Source organism: Camelus bactrianus, chromosome 23 (genome assembly GCF_048773025.1).
Source record: "Camelus bactrianus isolate YW-2024 breed Bactrian camel chromosome 23, ASM4877302v1, whole genome shotgun sequence".
Lineage (NCBI taxonomy): Eukaryota > Metazoa > Chordata > Mammalia > Artiodactyla > Camelidae > Camelus > Camelus bactrianus.
This window is the reverse complement of record NC_133561.1, coordinates 35,845,603-35,867,636: the sequence shown is the minus strand read 5'-3', so window position 1 is coordinate 35,867,636 and position 22,034 is coordinate 35,845,603.

Here is a 22,034-nt window from a genome sequence, read left to right as displayed (position 1 = left end):
TGAGAGATAAGTGTGTGTGAAAGCCATTCTTTTCCTAGCTTGTTGGGAACACAAAGTTTCTTTTCAGTTGCAAACTCCACTCCATACATATATATGGGGAGGTACTAGCTCCAACTCGGTTTTACAATGAAAACTGCAGGAACTTCAAACCGGCACTAGGAAACAGACAGAGAAATCAGAGTTAAAGTTTCTCCTAAAACCCGTTCCCTTTGTGCTAGATGAACGAACGTCTCTCCGCATGCTATGTTCTGAGTGATATGTGAGTGTGAAAGCCGAACTTCACCTAGCTTGTTGGGAACACAAAGTTCCTTTTCAGTTGCAAACTCCACTCCATACATATATATTCGGTGGTACAAGATCCAACTCGGTTTTACATTGAAAACTGCAGGAACTTCAACCCGGCACTAGGAAACAGACTGAGAATCAGAGTAAAATTTTCCCCTGCAACCCGTTCCCTTGGTGCTAGATGAACGAACGTCTCTCCACATGCTCAGTTCTGAGTGATAAGTGTGTGTGAAAGCCGTCCTTCAACTAGCTTGTTGGGAACACAATGTTTCTTTTCAGTTGCCAACTCCACTCCATACATATATATGGGGAGGTACTAGCTCCAACTCGGTTTTACAGTGAAAACTGCAGGAACTTCAAACCGGCACTAGGAAACAGACTGAGAAACCAGAGTAAAAGATTCTCCTGCAACCCATTCCCTTGGGGCTAGATGAACGAACGTCTCTCCACATGCTCAGTTCTGAGGGATAAGTGTGTGTGAAAGCCGTCCTTCACCTAGCTTGTTGGGAACACAAAGTTTCTTTTCAGTTGCAAACTCCACTCCATACATATATATGGGGAGGTACTAGCTCCAACTCGGTTTTACAGTGAAAACTGTAGTTAATTCAAAACGGCACTAGGAAACAGACTGAGAATCCAGAGTAAAAGTTTCTCCTGCAACCCGTTCCCTTGGTGCAAGATGAACGAACGTCTCTCCGCATGCTAGGTTCTGAGAGATATGTGAGTGTGAAAGCCGTCCTTCACCTATCTTGTTGGGAACACAAAGTTTCTTTTCAGTTGCAAACTCCACTCCATACATATATATGGGGTGGTACAATCTCCAACTCGATTTTACAGTGAAAATTGCAGGAACTTCAAACCGGCACTAGGAAACAGACTGAGAAATCAGAGTAAAAGATTCTCCTGCAACCCGTTCCCTTGGTGCTAGATGAACGAACGTCTCTCCACATGTTCAGTTCTGAGAGATAAGTGTGTGTGAAAGCCGTCCTTCACCAAGCTTGTTGGGAACACAAAGTTTCTTTTCAGTTGCAAACTCCACTCCATACATATATATGGGGAGGTACTAGCTCCAACTCGGTTTTACAGTGAAAACTGCAGTTACTTCAAAACGGCACTAGGAAACAGACTGAGAATCCAGAGTAAAAGATTCTCCTGCAACCCGTTCCCTTGTTGCTAGATGAACGAACGTCTCTCCACATGCTCACTTCTGACAGTTAAGTGTGTGTGAAAGCCGTACTTAATTTAGCTTGTTGGGAACACAAAGTTTCTTTTGAGTTGCAAACTCCACTCCATACATATATATGGGGAGGTACTAGCACCAACTCGGTTTTACAGTGAAAACTGCAGGAACTTCAAACCGGCACTAGGAAACAGACTGAGAAAACAGAGTAAAAGATTCTCCTGCAACCCGTTCCCTTGGTGCTAGATGAACGAACGTCTCTCCACATGCTCAGTTCTGAGAGATAAGTGTGTGTGAAAGCCGTCCTTCACCTAGCTTGATGGGAACACAAAGTTTTTTTCAGTTGCAAACGCCACTCCATACATATATATGGGGAGGTACTAGCTCCAAATCGGTTTTACAGTGAAAACTGCAGGAACTTCAAACCGGCACTAGGAAACAGACTGAGAAACCAGAGTAAAAGATTCTCCTGCAACCCATTCCCTTGGGGCTAGATGAACGAACGTCTGTCCACATGCTCAGTTCTGAGAGATAAGTGTGTGTGAAAGCCGTCCTTCACCTAGCTTGTTAGGAACACAAAGTTTCTTTTCAGTTGCAAACTCCACTCCATACATGTATATGGGGAGGTACTAGCTCCAACTCGGTTTTACAGTGAAAACTGCAGTTACTTCAATACGGCACTAGGAAACAGACTGAGAATCCAGAGTAAAAGTTTCTCCTGCAACCCGTTCCCTTGGTGCTAGATGAACGAACGTGTCTACACATGCTCAGTTCTGAGAGATAACTGTGTGTGAAAGCCGTCCTTAACCTAGCTTGTTGGGAACACAAAGTTTCTTTTCGGTTGCAATCTCCAGTCCATACATATATATGGGGAGGTACTAGCTCCAAATAGGTTTTACAGTGAAAACTGCAGGAACTTCAAACCGGCACTAGGAAACAGACTGAGAAACCAGAGTAAAAGTTTCTCCTTCAACCCGTTCCCTTGGTGATAGATGAACGAACGTCTCTCCACATGCTCAGTTCTGAGAGATAAGTGTGTGTGAAAGCCATCCTTCAACTAGCTTGTTGGGAACACAAAGTTTGTTTTCAGTTGCACACTCCACACCATACATATATGTGGGGAGGTACTAGCTCCAAATCGGTGTTACAGTGAAAACTGCAGGAACTTCAAACCGGCACTAGGAAACAGACTGAGAAACCAGAGTAAAAGTTTCTCCTGCAATCCGTTCCCTTGGTGCTAGATGAACGAACGTCTCTACGCATGCTAGGTTCTGAGAGATATGTGAGTGTGAAAGCCGTCCTTCACGTAGCTTGTTGGGAACATAAAGTTTCTTTTCAGTTGCAAACTCCACTCCATACATATATATGGGGAGGTACAAACTCCAACTGGATTTTACAGTGAAAACTGCAGGAACTTCAAACCGGCACTAGGAAACAGACTGAGAAAACAGAGTAAAAGATTCTCCTGCAACCCGTTCCCTTGGTGCTAGATGAACGAACGTCTCTCCACCTGCTTAGTTCTGAGAGATAAGTGTGTGTGAAAGCCGTCCTTCACCTAGCTTTTTGGGAAAACAAAGTTTTTTTCAGTTGCAAACTCCACTCCATACATATATATGGGGAGGAACTAGCTCCAACTCGGTTTTACAGTTAAAACTGCAGGAACATCAAACCGGCACTAGGAAACAGACTGGGAAACTAGAGTAAAAGTTTCTCCTGCAACCCGTTCCCTTGGTGCAAGATGAACGAAAGTCTCTCCACTTGCTCAGTTCTGAGAGATATGTGTGTTTGTTAGCCGTCCTTCACCTAGCTTGTTGGGAACACAAAGTTTCTTTTCAGTTGCAAACTCCACTCCATACATATATAGGGGGTGGAACTAGCTCCAAATCTGTTTTACAGTGAAAACTGCAGTTACTTCAAAACGGCACTAGGAAACAGACTGAAAAACCAGAGTAAAAGTTTCTCCTGCAACCCATTCCCTTGTTGCTAGATGAACGAACGTCTCTCCACATGCTCAGTCTGAGAGATAACTGTGTGTGAAAGCCGTACTTCACCTAGCATGTTGGGAACACAAAGTTTCTTTTCAGTTGCAAACTCCACTCCATACACATATATGGGGAGGTACTAGCTCCAACTCGGTTTTACAGTGAAAACTGCAGGAACTTCAAACCGGCACTAGGAAACAGACAGAGAAATCAGAGTTAAAGTTTCTCCTAAAACCCGTTCCCTTTGTGGTAGATGAACGAACGTCTCTCCGCATGCTAGGTTCTGAGAGATATGTGAGTGTGAAAGCCGAACTTCACCTAGCTTTTTGGGAACACAAAGTTTCTTTTCAGTTGCAAACTCCACTCCATACATATATATTCGGAGGTACTATCTCCAACTCGGTTTTACATTGAAAACTGCAGGAACTTCAACCCGGCACTAGGAAACAGACTGAGAATCAGAGTAAAATTTTCTCCTGCAACCCGTTCCCTTGGTGCTAGATGAACGAACGTCTCTCCACATGCTCAGTTCTGAGTGATAAGTGTGTGTGAAAGCCGTCCTTCAACTAGCTTGTTGGGAACACAATGTTTCTTTTCAGTTGCCAAATCCACTCCATACATATATATGGGGAGGTACTAGCTCCAACTCAGTTTTACAGTGAAAAGTGCAGGAACTTCAACCCGGCACTAGGAAACAGACTGAGAATCCAGAGTAAAAGTTTCTCCTGCAACCCGTTCCCTTGTTGCTAGATGAACGAACGTCTCTCCACATGCTCAGATCTGAGAGATAAGTGTGTGTGAAAGCCGTTCTTCATATAGCTTGTTGGGAACATAAAGTTTCTTTTCAGTTGCAAACTCCATTACATACATATATATGGGGAGGTACTAGCTCAAACTCGGTTTTACAGTGAAAACTGCAGGAACTTCAAAACGGCCCTAGGAAACAGACTGAGAAACCAGAGTAAAAGTTTCTCCTGCAACCCGTTCCCTTGGTGCTAGATAAACGAACGTCTCTCCACATGCTCAGTTCTGAGAGATAAGTGTGTGTGAAAGCCGTCCTTCACCTAGCTTGTTGGGAACACAAAGTTTCTTTTCAGTTGCAAACTCCACTCCATACATATATATGGGGAGGTACTAGCTCCAACTCGGTTTTACAGTGAAAATTTCAGGAACTTGAAACCGGCACTAGGAAACAGACTGAGAATCCAGAGTAAAAGTTTCTCCTGCAACCCGTTCCCTTGTTGCTAGATGAACGAACGTCTCTCCACATGCTCAGTTCTGAGAGATAAGTGTGTGTGAAAGCCGCCCTTCACCTAGCTTGATGGGAACACAAAGTTTCTTTTCAGTTGCAAACGCAACTAGATACATATATTTGGGGAGGTACTAGCTCCAACTCGGTTTTACAGTGAAAACTGCAGGAACTTCAAACCGGCACTAGGAAAAAGACTGAGAAACCAGAGTAAAAGATTCTCCTGCAACCCATTCCCTTGGGACTAGATGAACGAACGTCTCTCCACATGCTCAGTTCTGAGAGATAAGTGTGTGTGAAAGCCGTCCTTCACCTAGCTTGTTGGGAACACAAAGTTTCTTTTCAGTTGCAAACTCCACTCCATACATGTATATGGGGAGGTACTAGCTCCAACTCGGTTTTACAGTGAAAACTGCAGGAACTTCAAAGCGGCACTAGGAAACAGACTGAGAATCCAGAGTAAAAGTTTCTCCTGCAACCCGTTCCCTTGGTGCTAGATGAACGAACGTCTCTCCACATGCTCAGTTCTGAGAGATAACTGTGTGTGAAAGCCGTCCTTAACCTAGCTTGTTGGGAACACAAAGTTTCTTTTCGGTTGCAATCTCCATTCCATACATATATATGGGGAGGTACTAGCTCCAACTCGGTTTTACAGTGAAAACTGCAGGAACTTCAAACCGGCACTAGGAAACAGACTGAGAAACCAGAGTAAAAGTTTCCCCTGCAACCCGTTCCCTTGGTGATAGACGAACGAACGTCTCTCCACATGCTCAGTTCTGAGAGATAAGTGTGTGTGAAAGCCATCCTTAACCTAGCTTGTTGGGAACACAAAGTTTGTTTTCAGTTGCACACTCCACTCCATACATATATGTGGGGAGGTACTAGCTCCAACTCGGTGTTACAGTGAAAACTGCAGGAACTTCAAATCGGCACTAGGAAACAGACTGAGAAACCGGAGTAAAAGTTTCTCCTGCAACCCGTTCCCTTGTTGCTAGATGAACGAACGTCTCTCCACATGCTCAGTTTTGAGAGATAAGTGTGTGTGAAAGCCGTCCTTCACCTAGCTTGTTGGGAACACAAAGTTTCTTTTCAGTTGCCAACTTCACTCCATACATATATATGGGGAGGTACTAGCTCCAACTCGGTTTTACAGTGAAAACTGCAGGAAATTCAAACCGACGCTACGTAACAGACTGAGAAACCAGAGTAAAAGATTCTCCTGCAACCCGTTCCCTTGGTGCTAGATGAACGAACGTCTCACCACATGCTCAGTTCTGAGAGATAATGTGTGTGAAAGCCGTCCTTCACCTAGCTTTTTGGGAACACAAAGTTTCTTTTCAGTTGCCAACTCCACTCCATACATATATATGGGAAGGTATTAGCTCCAACACGGTTTTACAGTGAAAACTGCAGTTACTTCAAACCGGCACTAGGAAACAGACTTAGAAACCAGAGTTAAAGTTTCTCCTGCAATCCGTTCCATTGGTGCTAGATGAACGAACGTCTCTCCGCATGCTAGGTTCTGAGAGATAAGTGTGTGTGAAAGCCGTCTTTCACCTAGCTTGTTGGGAACACAAAGTTTCTTTTAAGTTGCAAACTCCACTCCATACATGTATATGGGGAGGTACTAGCTCCAACTCGGTTTTACAGTGAAAACTGCAGGAACTTCAAAGCGGCACTAGGAAACAGACTGAGAATCCAGAGTAAAAGTTTCTCCTGCAACCCGTTCCCTTGGTGCTAGATGAACGAACGTCTCTCCACATGCTCAGTTCTGAGAGATATCTGTGTGTGAAAGCCGTCCTTAACCTAGCTTGTTGGGAACACAAAGTTTCTTTTCGGTTGCAATCTCCATTCCATACATATATATGGGGAGGTACTAGCTCCAAATAGGTTTTACAGTGAAAACTGCAGGAACTTCAAACCGGCACTAGGAAACAGACTGAGAAACCAGAGTAAAAGTTTCCCCTGCAACCCGTTCCCTTGGTGATAGATGAACGAACGTCTCTCCACATGCTCAGTTCTGAGAGATAAGTGTGTGTGAAAGCCATCCTTAACCTAGCTTGTTGGGAACACAAAGTTTGTTTTCAGTTGCACACTCCACTCCATACATATATGTGGGGAGGTACTAGCTCCAACTCGGTGTTACAGTGAAAACTGCAGGAACTTCAAACCGGCACTAGGAAACAGACTGAGAAACCGGAGTAAAAGTTTCTCCTGCAACCCGTTCCCTTGTTGCTAGATGAACGAACGTCTCTCCACATGCTCAGTTCTGAGAGATAAGTGTGTGTGAAAGCCGTCCTTCACCTAGCTTGTTGGGAACACAAAGTTTCTTTTCAGTTGCCAACTTCACTCCATACATATATATGGGGAGGTACTAGCTCCAACTCGGTTTTACAGTGAAAACTGCAGGAACTTCAAACCGACGCTACGTAACAGACTGAGAAACCAGAGTAAAAGATTCTCCTGCAACCCGTTCCCTTGGTGCTAGATGAACGAACGTCTCTCCACATGCTCAGTTCTGAGAGATAATGTGTGTGAAAGCCGTCCTTCACCTAGCTTTTTGGGAACACAAAGTTTCTTTTCAGTTGCCAACTCCACTCCATACATATATATGGGAAGGTATTAGCTCCAACACGGTTTTACAGTGAAAACTGCAGTTACTTCAAACCGGCACTAGGAAACAGACTTAGAAACCAGAGTTAAAGTTCTCCTGCAATCCGTTCCATTGGTGCTAGATGAACGAACGTCTCTCCGCATGCTAGGTTCTGAGAGATAAGTGTGTGTGAAAGCCGTCTTTCACCTAGCTTGTTGGGAACACAAAGTTTCTTTTCAGTTGCAAACTCCACTCCATACATATATATGGGGAGGTACTAGCTCCAACTCGGTTTTACAGTTAAAACTGCAGGAACTTCAAACCGTCACTAGGAAACAGACTGAGAATCCAGAGTAACAGTTTCTCCTGCAACCCATTCACTTGGTGCTAGATGAACGAACGTCTCTCCACATGCTCAGATCTGAGAGATAAGTGTGTGTGAAAGCCGTCCTTCACCTAGCTTGCTGGGAACACAATGTTTTTTTTCAGTTGCAAACTCCACTACATACATATATATGGGGAGGTACTAGCTATAACTCGGTTTTACAGTGAAAACTGCAGGAACTTCAAACAGGCACTAGGAAACAGACTGAGAAACCAGAGTAAAATTTCCAATGCAACCCGTTCACTTGTGGCTAGATGAACGAACGTCTCTGCACATGTTCAGTTCTGAGAGATATGTGTGTGTGAAAGCCGTCCTTCACCTAGCTTGTTGGGAACACATAGTTTCTTTTCAGTTGCAAACTATACTCCATACATATATATGGGGAGGTACTAGCTCCAACACGGTTTTACAGTGAAAACTGCAGGAACTTCAAACCGGCACTAGGAAACGGACTGTGAAACCAGAGTTAAAGTTTCTCCTGCAACCCATTCCCTTGGTGCTAGATGAACGAACGTCTCTCCACATGCTCAGTTCTGAGAGATAAGTGTGTGTGAAAGTCGTCCTTCACCTAGCTTGTTGGGAACACAAAGTTTTTTTCAGTTGCAAACTCCAATCCATACATATATATGGGGAGGTACTAGCTCTAACTCGGTTTTACAGTGGAAACTGCAGGAACTTCAAACCGGCACTAGGAAACAGACTGAGAAACCGGAGTAATAGTTTCTCCTGCAACCCGTTCCCTTGTTGCTAGATGAACAAACGTCTCTCCACATGCTCAGTTCTGAGAGATAAGTGTGTGTGAAAGCCGTCCTTCTCCTAGCTTGTTGGGAACACAAAGTATCTTTTCAGTTGCAAACTCCACTCCATACATATATATGGGGTGGTTTTAGCTCCAAATCGGGTTTACAGTGAAACCAGCAGGAACTTCAAACCGACACTAGGAAACAGACTGAGAATCCAGAGAAAAAGTTTCTCCTGCAACCCGTTCCCTTGGTGCTAGATGAACGAACGTCTCACCACATGCTCAGTTCTGAGAGATAAGTGTGTGTGAAAGCCGTCCTTCACATAGCTTGTTGGGAACACAAAGTTTCTTTTCAGTTGCAAACTCCACTCCATACATATATATGGGGAGGTACTAGCTCCAACTCGGTTTTACAGTGAAAACTGCAGGAACTTCAAACCGGCACTAGGAAACAGACTGAGAAACCGGAGTAAAATTTCTCCTGCAACCCATTCCCTTGGTGCTAGATGAACGAACGTCTCTCCACATGCTCAGTTCTGAGAGATAAGTGTGTGTGAAAGTCGTCCTTCACCTAGCTTGTTGGGAACACAAAGTTTTTTTCAGTTGCAAACTCCAATCCATACATATATATGGGGAGGTACTAGCTCTAACTCGGTTTTACAGTGAAAACTGCAGGAACTTCAAACCGGCACTAGGAAACAGACTGAGAAACCGGAGTAATAGTTTCCCTGCAACCCGTTCCCTTGTTGCTAGATGAACAAACGTCTCTCTACCTGCTCAGTTCTGAGAGATAAGTGTGTGTGAAAGCCGTCCTTCTCCTAGCTTGTTGGGAACACAAAGTTTCTTTTCAGTTGCAAACTCCACTCCATACATATATATGGGGTGGTTTTAGCTCCAAATCGGTTTTACAGTGAAACCAGCAGGAACTTCAAACCGACACTAGGAAACAGACTGAGAATCCAGAGAAAAAGTTTCTCCTGCAACCCGTTCCCTTGGTGCTAGATGAACGAACGTCTCACCACATGCTCAGTTCTGACAGATAAGTGTGTGTGAAAGCCGTCCTTCACATAGCTTGTTGGGAACACAAAGTTTCTTTTCAGTTGCAAACTCCAATCCATACATATATATGGGGAGGTACTAGCTCCAACTCGGTTTTACAGTGAAAACTGCAGGAACTTCAAACCGGCACTAGGAAACAGACTGAGAAACCGGAGTATAATTTCTCCTGCAACCCGTTCCCTTGGTGCTAGATGAACGAACGTCTCTCCACATGCTCAGATCTGAGAGATAATTGTGTGTGAAAGCCGTCCTTCACCTAGCTTGTTGGGAACAGAAAGTTTCTTTTCAGTTGCAAACTCCAATCCATAAATATATATGGGGAGGTACTAGCTCCAACTCGGTTTTACAGTGAAAACTGCAGGAACTTCAAACCGACACTAGGAAACAGACTGAGAATCCAGAGTAAAAGTTTCTCCTGCAACCCGTTCCCTTGGTGCTAGATGAACGAACGTCTCTCCACATGCTCCGTTCTGAGAGATAAGTGTGTGTGAAAGCCATCCTTCACCAAGCTTGTTGGGAACACAAAGTTTCTTTTCAGTTGCAAACTCCACTCCATACATATATATGGGGAGGTACTAGCTCCAACTCGGTTTTACAGTGAAAACTGCAGGAACTTCAAAACGGCACTAGGAAACAGACTGAGAAACCAGAGTAAAAGTTTCTCCAGCAACCCGTTCCCTTGGTGCTAGATGAACGAACGTCTCTCCACATGCTCAGTTCTGAGAGATAAGTGTGTGTGAAAGCCGTGCTTCACCTAGCTTGTTGGGAACACAAAGTTTCTTTTCAGTTGCAAACTCTACACCATAAATATATATATGGGGAGGTACTAGCTCCAACACGGTTTTACAGTGAAAACTGCAGGAACTTCAAACCGGCACTAGGAAACAGAATGAGAATCCAGAGTAAAAGTTTCTCCTGCAGTCCGTTCCCTTGTTGCTAGATGAACGAACGTCTCTCCACATGCTCAATTCTGAGAGATAAGTGTGTGTGAAAGCCGTCCTTTACCTAGCTTGATGGGAACAGAAAGTTTTTTTCAGTTGCAAACTCCACTCCATACATATATATGGGGAGGTACTAGCTCCAACTCGGTTTTAAGGTGAAAACTGCAGGAACTTCAAACAGGCACTAGGAAACAGACTGAGAAACCAGAGTAAAAGTTTCTCCTGCAACCCATTCCTTTGGTGCTAGATGAACGAACGTCTCTCCACTTGCTCAGTTCTGAGAGATATGTGTGTGCGGAAGCCGTCCTTCACCTAGCTTGTTGGGAACACAAAGTTTCTTTTCAGTTGCAAACTCCACACCATACATATATATGGGGAGGTACTAGCTCCAACTCGGTTTTACAGTGAAAACTGCAGTTACATCAAAACGGCACTAGGAAACAGACTGAGAATTCAGAGTAAAAGTTTCTCCTGCAACCCGTTCCCATGGTGCTAGATGAACGAACGTCTCTCCACATGCTCAGTTCTGAGAGATAAGTGTGTGTGAAAGCCGTCCTTCACCTAGCTTGATGGGAACACAAAGTTTCTTTTCAGTTGCAAACGCCACTCCATACATATATTTGGGGTGGTACTAGCTCCAACTCTGTTTTACAGTGAAAACTGCAGGAACTTCAAAACGGCACTAGGAAACAGACTGAGAATCCAGAGTAAAAGTTTCTCCTGCAACCCGTTCCCTTGGTGCTAGATGAACGAACGTCTCTCCACATGCTCAGTTCTGAGAGATAACTGTGTGTGAAAGCCGTCCTTAACCTAGCTTGTTGGGAACACAAAGTTTCTTTTCGGTTGCAATCTCCATTCCATACATATATATGGGGAGGTACTAGCTCCAAATAGGTTTTACAGTGAAAACTGCAGGAACTTCAAACCGGCACTAGGAAACAGACTGAGAAACCAGAGTAAAAGTTTCCCCTGCAACCCGTTCCCTTGGTGATAGATGAACGAACGTCTCTCCACATGCTCAGATCTGAGAGACAAGTGTGTGTGAAAGCCATCCTTCACCTAGCTTGTTGGGAACACAAAGTTTGTTTTCAGTTGCACACTCCACTCCATACATATATGTGGGGAGGTACCAGCTCCAACTCGGTGTTACAGTGAAAACTGCAGGAACTTCAAACCGGCACTAGGAAACAGACTGAGAAACCGGAGTAAAAGTTTCTCCTGCAACCCGTTCCCTTGGTGCTAGATGAACGAACGTCTCTCCACATGGTCAGTTCTGAGAGATAAGTGTGTGTGAAAGCCGTCCTTCACCTAGCTTGTTGGGAACACAAAGTTTCTTTTCAGTTGCCAACTCCACTCCATACATATATATGGGGAGGTATTAGATCCAACTCGGTTTTACAGTGAAAACTTCAGTTACTTCAAACCGGCACTAGGAAACAGACTTAGAATCCAGAGTTAAAGTTTCTCCTGCAATCCGTTCCATTGGTGTTAGATGAACGAACGTCTCTCCGCATGCTAGGTTCTGAGAGATAAGTGTGTGTGAAAGCCGTCCTTCACCTAGCTTGTTGGGAACACAAAGTTTCTTTTCAGTTGCAAACTCCACTCCATACATATATATGGGGAGGTACTAGCTCCATCTCGGTTTTACAGTTAAAACTGCAGGAACTTCAAACCGTCACTAGGAAACAGACTGAGAAACCAGAGTAAAATTTCCAATGCAACCCGTTCACTTGTGGCTAGATGAACGAACGTCTCTCCACATGCTCAGATCTGAGAGATAAGTGTGTGTGAAAGCCGTCCTTCACCTAGCTTGCTGGGAACACAATGTTTTTTTTCAGTTGCAAACTCCACTACATACATATATATGGGGAGGTACTAGCTATAACTCGGTTTTACAGTGAAAACTGCAGGAACTTCAAACAGGCACTAGGAAACAGACTGAGAAACCAGAGTAAAATTTCCAATGCAACCCGTTCACTTGTGGCTAGATGAACGAACGTCTCTCCACATGCTCAGTTCTGAGAGATATGTGTGTGTGAAAGCCGTCCTTCACCTAGCTTGTTGGGAACACATAGTTTCTTTTCAGTTGCAAACTACACTCCATACATATATATGGGGAGGTACTAGCTCCAACTCGGTTTTACAGTGAAAACTGCAGGAACTTCAAACCGGCACTAGGAAACAGACTGAGAAACCAGAGTTAAAGTTTCTTATGCAACCCATTCCCTTGGTGCTAGATGAACGAACGTCTCTCCACATGCTCAGTTCTGAGAGATAAGTGTGTGTGAAAGTCGTCCTTCACCTAGCTTGTTGGGAACACAAAGTTTTTTTCAGTTGCAAACTCCAATCCATACATATATATGGGGAGGTACTAGCTCTAACTCGGTTTTACAGTGAAAACTGCAGGAACTTCAAACCGGCACTAGGAAACAGACTGAGAAACCGGAGTAATAGTTTCTCCTGCAACCCGTTCCCTTGTTGCTAGATGAACAAACGTCTCTCCACATGCTCAGTTCTGAGAGATAAGTGTGTGTGAAAGCCGTCCTTCTCCTAGCTTGTTGGGAACACAAAGTTTCTTTTCAGTTGCAAACTCCACTCCATACATATATATGGGGTGGTTTTAGCTCCAAATCGGTTTTACAGTGAAACCAGCAGGAACTTCAAACCGACACTAGGAAACAGACTGAGAATCCAGAGAAAAAGTTTCTCCTGCAACCCGTTCCCTTGGTGCTAGATGAATGAACGTCTCACCATATGCTCAGTTCTGAGAGATAAGTGTGTGTGAAAGCCGTCCTTCACATAGCTTGTTGGGAACACAAAGTTTCTTTTCAGATGCAAACTCCAATCCATACATATATATGGGGAGGTACTAGCTCCAACTCGGTTTTACAGTGAAAACTGCAGGAACTTCAAACCGGCACTAGGAAACAGACTGAGAAACCGGAGTAAAATTTCTCCTGCAACCCGTTCCCTTGGTGCTAGATGAACGAATGTCTCTCCACATGCTCAGTTCTGAGAGATAAGTGTGTGTGAAAGTCGTCCTTCACCTAGCTTGTTGGGAACACAAAGTTTTTTTCAGTTGCAAACTCCAATCCATACATATATATGGGGAGGTACTAGCTCTAACTCGGTTTTAGAGTGAAAACTGCAGGAACTTCAAACCGGCACTAGGAAACAGACAGAGAAACCGGAGTAATAGTTTCCCTGCAACCCGTTCCCTTGTTGCTAGATGAACAAACGTCTCTCCACATACTCAGTTCTGAGAGATAAGTGTGTGTGAAAGCCGTCCTTCTCCTAGCTTGTTGGGAACACAAAGTTTCTTTTCAGTTGCAAACTCCACTCCATACATATATATGGGGTGGATTTAGCTCCAAATCGGTTTTACAGTGAAACCAGCAGGAACTTCAAACCGACACTAGGAAACAGACTGAGAATCCAGAGAAAAAGTTTCTCCTGCAACCCGTTCCCTTGGTGCTAGATGAACGAACGTCTCACCACAAGCTCAGTTCTGAGAGATAAGTGTGTGTGAAAGCCGTCCTTCACATAGCTTGTTGGGAACACAAAGTTTCTTTTCAGTTGCAAACTCCAATCCATACATATATATGGGGAGGTACTAGCTCCAACTCGGTTTTACAGTGAAAAATGCAGGAACTTCAAACCGGCACTAGGAAACAGACTGAGAAACCGGAGTAAAATTTCTCCTGCAACCCGTTCCTTTGGTGCTAGATGAACGAAAGTCTCTCCACATGCTCAGATCTGAGAGATAATTGTGTGTGAAAGCCGTCCTTCACCTAGCTTGTTGGGAACAGAAAGTTTCTTTTAGGTTGCAAACTCCACTCCATACATATATATGGGGAGGTCCTAGCTCCAACTCGGTTTTACAGTGAAAAATGCAGGAACTTCAAACCGACACTAGGAAACAGACTGAGAATCCAGAGTAAAATTTCTCCTGCAACCCGTTCCCTTGGTGCTAGATGAACGAACGTCTCTCCACATGCTCAGTTCTGAGAGATAAGTGTGTGTGAAAGCCATCTTTCACCAAGCTTGTTGGGAACACAAAGTTTCTTTTCAGTTGCAAACTCCATTCCATGCATATATATGGGGAGGTACTAGCTCCAACTCGGTTTTACAGTGAAAACTGCAGGAACTTCAAACCAGCACTAGGAAACAGACTGAGAAACCAGAGTAAAAGTTTCTCCTGCAACCCGTTCCCTTGGTGCTAGATGAACGAACGTCTCTCCACATGCTCAGTTCTGAGAGATAAGTGTGTGTGAAAGCCGTCCTTCACCTAGCTTGTTGGGAACACAAAGTTTCTTTTCAGTTGCAAACTCTACTCCATAAATATATATATGGGGAGGTACTAGCTCCAACTCGGTTTTACAGTGAAAACTGCAGGAACTTCAAACCGGCACTAGGAAACAGAATGAGAATCCAGAGTAAAAGTTTCTCCTGCAGTCCGTTCCCTTGTTGCTAGATGAACGAACGTCTCTCCACATGCTCAGTTCTGAGAGATAAGTGTGTGTGAAAGCCGTCCTTCACCTTGCTTGTTGGGAACACAAAGTTTTTTTCAGTTGCAAACTCCATTCCATACATATATATGGGGAGGTACTAGCTCCAACTCGGTTTTACAGTGAAAACTGCAGGAAATTCAAACCGGCACTAGGAAACAGACTGAGAATCCAGAGTAAAAGTTTGTCCTGCAACCCGTTCCTTTGGTGCTACATGAACGAACGTCTCTCCACTTGCTCAGTTCTGAGAGATATGTGTGTGTGGAAGCCGTCCTTCACATAGCTTGTTGGGAACACAAAGTTTCTTTTCAGTTGCATACTCCAATCCATACATATATATGGGGAGGTACTAGCTCCAACTCGGTTTTACAGTGAAAACTGCAGGAACTTCAAACCGGCACTAGGAAACAGACTGAGAAACCAGAGTAAAAGTTTCCAATGCAAACTGTTCACTTGTTGCTAGATGAACGAACGTCTCTCCACATGCTCAGTTCTGAGAGATTATTGTGTGTGAAAGCCATCCTTCACCTAGCTTGTTGGGAACACAAAGTTTCTTTTCAGTTGCAAACTCCATTCCATACATATATATGGGGAGGTACTAGCTCTAACTCGGTTTTACAGTGAAAACTGCAGGAACTTCAAACCGGCACTAGGAAACAGACTGAGAAACCGGAGTAATAGTTTCTCCTGCAACCCGTTCCCTTGTTGCTAGATGAACAAACGTCTCTCCACATGCTCAGTTCTGAGAGATAAGTGTGTGTGAAATCCGTCCTTCTCCTAGCTTGTTGGGAACACAAAGTTTCTTTTCAGTTGCAAACTCCACTCCATACATATATATGGGGTGGTTTTAGCTCCAAATCGGTTTTACAGTGAAACCAGCAGGAACTTCAAACCGACACTAGGAAACAGACTGAGAATCCAGAGAAAAAGTTTCTCCTGCAACCCGTTCCCTTGGTGCTAGATGAACGAACGTCTCACCACATGCTCAGTTCTGAGAGATAAGTGTGTGTGAAAGCCGTCCTTCACATAGCTTGTTGGGAACACAAAGTTTCTTTTCAGTTGCAAACTCCAATCCATACATATATATGGGGAGGTACTAGCTCCAACTCGGTTTTACAGTGAAAACTGCAGGAACTTCAAACCGGCACTAGGAAACAGACTGAAAAACCGGAGTAAAATTTCTCCTGCAACCCGTTCCCTTGGTGCTAGATGAACGAATGTCTCTCCACATGCTCAGTTCTGAAAGATAAGTGTGTGTGAAAGTCGTCCTTCACCTAGCTTGTTGGGAACACAAAGTTTTTTTCAGTTGCAAACTCCAATCCATACATATATATGGGGAGGTACTAGCTCTAACTCGGTTTTAGAGTGAAAACTGCAGGAACTTCAAACCGGCACTAGGAAACAGACAGAGAAACCGGAGTAATAGTTTCCCTGCAACCCGTTCCCTTGTTGCTAGATGAACAAACGTCTCTCCACATGCTCAGTTCTGAGAGATAAGTGTGTGTGAAAGCCGTCCTTCTCCTAGCTTGTTGGGAACACAAAGTTTCTTTTCAGTTGCAAACTCCACTCCATACATATATATGGGGTGGATTTAGCTCCAAATCGGTTTTACAGTGAAACCAGCAGGAACTTCAAACCGACACTAGGAAACAGACTGAGAATCCAGAGAAAAAGTTTCTCCTGCAACCCGTTCCCTTGGTGCTAGATGAACGAACGTCTCACCACAAGCTCAGTTCTGAGAGATAAGTGTGTGTGAAAGCCGTCCTTCACATAGCTTGTTGGGAACACAAAGTTTCTTTTCAGTTGCAAACTCCAATCCATACATATATATGGGGAGGTACTAGCTCCAACTCGGTTTTACAGTGAAAACTGCAGGAACTTCAAACCGGCACTAGGAAACAGACTGAGAAACCGGAGTAAAATTTCTCCTGCAACCCGTTCCTTTGGTGCTAGATGAACGAAAGTCTCTCCACATGCTCAGATCTGAGAGATAATTGTGTGTGAAAGCCGTCCTTCACCTAGCTTGTTGGGAACAGAAAGTTTCTTTTAGGTTGCAAACTCCACTCCATACATATATATGGGGAGGTCCTAGCTCCAACTCGGTTTTACAGTGAAAAATGCAGGAACTTCAAACCGACACTAGGAAACAGACTGAGAATCCAGAGTAAAATTTCTCCTGCAACCCGTTCCCTTGGTGCTAGATGAACGAACGTCTCTCCACATGCTCAGTTCTGAGAGATAAGTGTGTGTGAAAGCCATCTTTCACCAAGCTTGTTGGGAACACAAAGTTTCTTTTCAGTTGCAAACTCCACTCCATGCATATATATGGGGAGGTACTAGCTCCAACTCGGTTTTACAGTGAAAACTGCAGGAACTTCAAACCAGCACTAGGAAACAGACTGAGAAACCAGAGTAAAAGTTTCTCCTGCAACCCGTTCCCTTGGTGCTAGATGAACGAACGTCTCTCCACATGCTCAGTTCTGAGAGATAAGTGTGTGTGAAAGCCGTCCTTCACCTAGCTTGTTGGGAACACAAAGTTTCTTTTCAGTTGCAAACTCTACTCCATAAATATATATATGGGGAGGTACTAGCTCCAACTCGGTTTTACAGTGAAAACTGCAGGAACTTCAAACCGGCACTAGGAAACAGAATGAGAATCCAGAGTAAAAGTTTCTCCTGCAGTCCGTTCCCTTGTTGCTAGATGAACGAACGTCTCTCCACATGCTCAGTTCTGAGAGATAAGTGTGTGTGAAAGCCGTCCTTCACCTTGCTTGTTGGGAACACAAAGTTTTTTTCAGTTGCAAACTCCATTCCATACATATATATGGGGAGGTACTAGCTCCAACTCGGTTTTACAGTGAAAACTGCAGGAAATTCAAACCGGCACTAGGAAACAGACTGAGAATCCAGAGTAAAAGTTTGTCCTGCAACCCGTTCCTTTGGTGCTACATGAACGAACGTCTCTCCACTTGCTCAGTTCTGAGAGATATGTGTGTGTGGAAGCCGTCCTTCACATAGCTTGTTGGGAACACAAAGTTTCTTTTCAGTTGCATACTCCAATCCATACATATATATGGGGAGGTACTAGCTCCAACTCGGTTTTACAGTGAAAACTGCAGGAACTTCAAACCGGCACTAGGAAACAGACTGAGAAACCAGAGTAAAAGTTTCCAATGCAAACTGTTCACTTGTTGCTAGATGAACGAACGTCTCTCCACATGCTCAGTTCTGAGAGATTATTGTGTGTGAAAGCCATCCTTCACCTAGGTTGTTGGGAACACAAAGTTTCTTTTCAGTTGCAAACTCCATTCCATACATATATATGTGAGGTACTAGCTCCAACTCGGTTTTACAGTGAAAATTGCAGAAACTTCAAAACGGCACTAGGAAACAGACTGAGAAACCAGTGTAAAAGTTTCTCCTTTAACCCGTTCCCTTGGTGCTACATGAACGAACGTCTCTCCACATGCTCAGTTCTGAGAGATAAGTGTGTGTGAAAGCCGTCCTTCACCTAGCTTGTTGGGAACACAAAGTTTCTTTTCAGTTGCAAACTCCACTCCATACATATATATGGGGAGGTACTAGCTCCAACTCAGTTTTACAGTGAAAACTGCAGGAACTTCAAACCGGCACTAGGAAACAGACTGAGAAATCAGAGTAAAAGATTCTCCTGCAAACAGTTCCCTTGGTGCTAGATGAACGAACGTCTCTCCACATGCTCAGTTCTGAGAGATAAGTGTGTGTGAAAGCCGTCCTACACCTAGCTTGTTGGGAACACAAAGTTTTTTGCAGTTGCAAATTCCATTCCATACATATATATGGGGAGGTACTAGCTCCAACTCGGTTTTACAGTGAAAAATGCAGGAAATTCCAACCGGCACTAGGAAAAAGACTGAGAAACCAGAGTAATAGTTTCTCCTGCAATCCGTTCCCTTGGTGCTAGATGAACGAAAGTCTCTCCGCATGCTAGGTTCTGAGAGATTTGTGAGTGTGAAAGCCGTCCTTCACCTAACTTGTTGGGAACACAAAGTTTCTTTTCAGTTGTAAACTCCACTCCATACATATATATGGGGAGGTACTAGCTCCATCTCGGTTTTACAGTGAAACCTGCAGGAACTTCAAACCGGCACTAGGAAACAGACTGAGAATCCAGAGTAAAAGTTTCTCCTGCAACCCGTTCCCTTGGTGCTAGATGAACGAACGTCTCTCCGCATGCTCAGTTCTGAGAGATAAGTGTGTGTGAAAGCCGTCCTTCAACTAGCTTGTTGGGAACACAAAGTTTCTTTTCAGTTGCAAACTCCACTCCATACATATATATGGGGAGGTACTAGCTCCAACTCGGTTTTACAGTGATAACTGCAGGAACTTCAAACCGGCACTAGGAAACAGACTGAGAAACCAGAGTAAAAGTTTCTCCTGCAACCCGTTCCCTTGGTGCTAGATGAACGAACGTCTCTCCACATGCTCAGTTCTGAGAGATAAGTGTGTGTGAAAGCCATCCTTTACCTAGCTTGTTGAGAACACAAAGTTTCTTTTCAGTTGCAAACTCCACTCCATACATATATATGGGGAGGTACTAGCTCCAACTCGGTTTTACAGTGAAAACTGCAGGAACTTCAAACCGGCACTTGGAAACAGACTGAGAAACCAGAGTTAAAGTTTCTCCTAAAACCCGTTCCCTTGTTGCTAGATGAACGAACGTCTCTCCGCATCCTAGGTTCTGAGAGATATGTGAGTGTGAAAGCCGAACTTCACCTAGCTTGTTGGGAACACAAAGTTTCTTTTCAGTTGCAAACTCCACTCCATACATATATATTCGGAGGTACTAGCTCCAACTCGGTTTTACAGTGAATACTGCAGGAACTTCAAACCGGCACTAGGAAACCGACTGCGAACCAGAGAAAAATTTCTCCTGCAAACCGTTCCCTTGGTGCTAAATGAACGAACGTCTCTCCACATGCTCAGTTCTGAGAGATAAGTGTGTGTGAAAGCCGTCCTTCACCTAGCTTGTTGGGAACACAAAGTTTCTTTTCAGTTGCAAACTCCATTCCATACATATATATGGTGAGGTACAAGCTCCAACTCGATTTTACAGTGAAAACTGCAGGAACTTCAAACCGGCACTCGGAAACAGACTGAGAAAACAGAGTAAAAGATTCTCCTGCAACCCGTTCCCTTGGTGCTAGATGAACGAACGTCTCACCACATGCTCACTTCTGACAGTTAAGTGTGTGTGAAAGCCGTCCTTAATTTAGCTTGTTGGGAACACAAAGTTTCTTTTCAGTTGCAAACTCCACTCCATACATATATATGGGGAGGTACTAGCTCCAACTCGGTTTTCAAGTGAAAACTGCAGGAACTTCAAAACGGCACTAGGAAACAGACTGAGAAAACAGAGTAAAAGATTCTCCTGCAACCCGTTCCTTTGGTGCTACATGAACGAACGTCTCTCCACTTGCTCAGTTCTGAGAGATATGTGTGTGTGGAAGCCGTCCTTCACCTAGCTTGTTGGGAACACAAAGTTTCTTTTCAGTTGCATACTCCAATCCATACATATATATGGGGAGGTACTAGCTCCAACTCGATTTTACAGTGAAAACTGCAGGAACTTCAAACCGGCACTAGGAAACAGACTGAGAATCCAGAGTAAAAGTTTCCAATGCAAACTGTTCACTTGTTGCTAGATGAACGAACGTCTCTCCACATGCTCAGTTCTGAGAGATTATTGTGTGTGAAAGCCATCCTTCACCTAGCTTGTTGGGAACACAAAGTTTCTTTTCAGTTGCAAACTCCATTCCATACATATATATGTGAGGTACGAGCTCCAACTCGGTTTTACAGTGAAAAATGCAGGAACTTCCAACCGGCACTAGGAAAAAGACTGAGAAACCAGAGTAATAGTTTCTCCTGCAATCCGTTCCCTTGGTGCTAGATGAACGAAAGTCTCTCCGCATGCTAGGTTCTGAGAGATTTGTGAGTGTGAAAGCCGTCCTTCACCTAACTTGTTGGGAACACAAAGTTTCTTTTCAGTTGCAAACTCCACTCCATACATATATATGGGGAGGTACTAGCTCCATCTCGGTTTTACAGTGAAACCTGCAGGAACTTCAAACCGGCACTAGGAAACAGACTGAGAATCCAGAGTAAAAGTTTCTCCTGCAACCCGTTCCCTTGGTGCTAGATGAACGAACGTCTCTCCGCATGCTCAGTTCTGAGAGATAAGTGTGTGTGAAAGCCGTCCTTCAACTAGCTTGTTGGGAACACAAAGTTTCTTTTCAGTTGCAAACTCCACTCCATACATATATATGGGGAGGTACTAGCTCCAACTCGGTTTTACAGTGATAACTGCAGGAACTTCAAACCGGCACTAGGAAACAGACTGAGAAACCAGAGTAAAAGTTTCTCCTGCAACCCGTTCCCTTGGTGCTGGATGAACGAACGTCTCTCCACATGCTCAGTTCTGAGAGATAAGTGTGTGTGAAAGCCATCCTTTACCTAGCTTGTTGAGAACACAAAGTTTCTTTTCAGTTGCAAACTCCACTCCATACATATATATGGGGAGGTACTAGCTCCAACTCGGTTTTACAGTGAAAACTGCAGGAACTTCAAACCGGCACTTGGAAACAGACTGAGAAACCAGAGTTAAAGTTTCTCCTAAAACCCGTTCCCTTGTTGCTAGATGAACGAACGTCTCTCCGCATGCTAGGTTCTGAGAGATATGTGAGTGTGAAAGCCGAACTTCACCTAGCTTGTTGGGAACACAAAGTTTCTTTTCAGTTGCAAACTCCACTCCATACATATATATTCGGAGGTACTAGCTCCAACTCGGTTTTACAGTGAAAACTGCAGGAACTTCAAACCGGCACTAGGAAACCGACTGCGAACCAGAGAAAAATTTCTCCTGCAAACCGTTCCCTTGGTGCTAAATGAACGAACGTCTCTCCACATGCTCAGTTCTGAGAGATAAGTGTGTGTGAAAGCCGTCCTTCACCTAGCTTGTTGGGAACACAAAGTTTCTTTTCAGTTGCTAACTCCATTCCATACATATATATGGTGAGGTACAAGCTCCAACTCGATTTTACAGTGAAAACTGCAGGAACTTCAAACCGG